The following is a 222-nucleotide window of genomic DNA, read 5'->3' on the forward strand; positions in this document are numbered from 1 at the left end:
TTTATTACATTAAAATTTAATTAATTTTTATTTTCTAACGGTTAATTTTTTTTTTCCAGGTTTGGGGCTAACAACCGTGTTAGCCGTAGCGTTTCGGCGACGATTAAGGGTTACTACGACGGGGCATACCCGAACTGGAGCAAGACACCAAATCACGTTAAGATCACGTGGTTTAAATGTTTTGCGGTAAGATTTTTAAATTTAATTAAATTTTCACTTTTA

Source organism: Brassica oleracea, chromosome C3 (genome assembly GCF_000695525.1).
Source record: "Brassica oleracea var. oleracea cultivar TO1000 chromosome C3, BOL, whole genome shotgun sequence".
NCBI lineage: Eukaryota > Viridiplantae > Streptophyta > Magnoliopsida > Brassicales > Brassicaceae > Brassica > Brassica oleracea.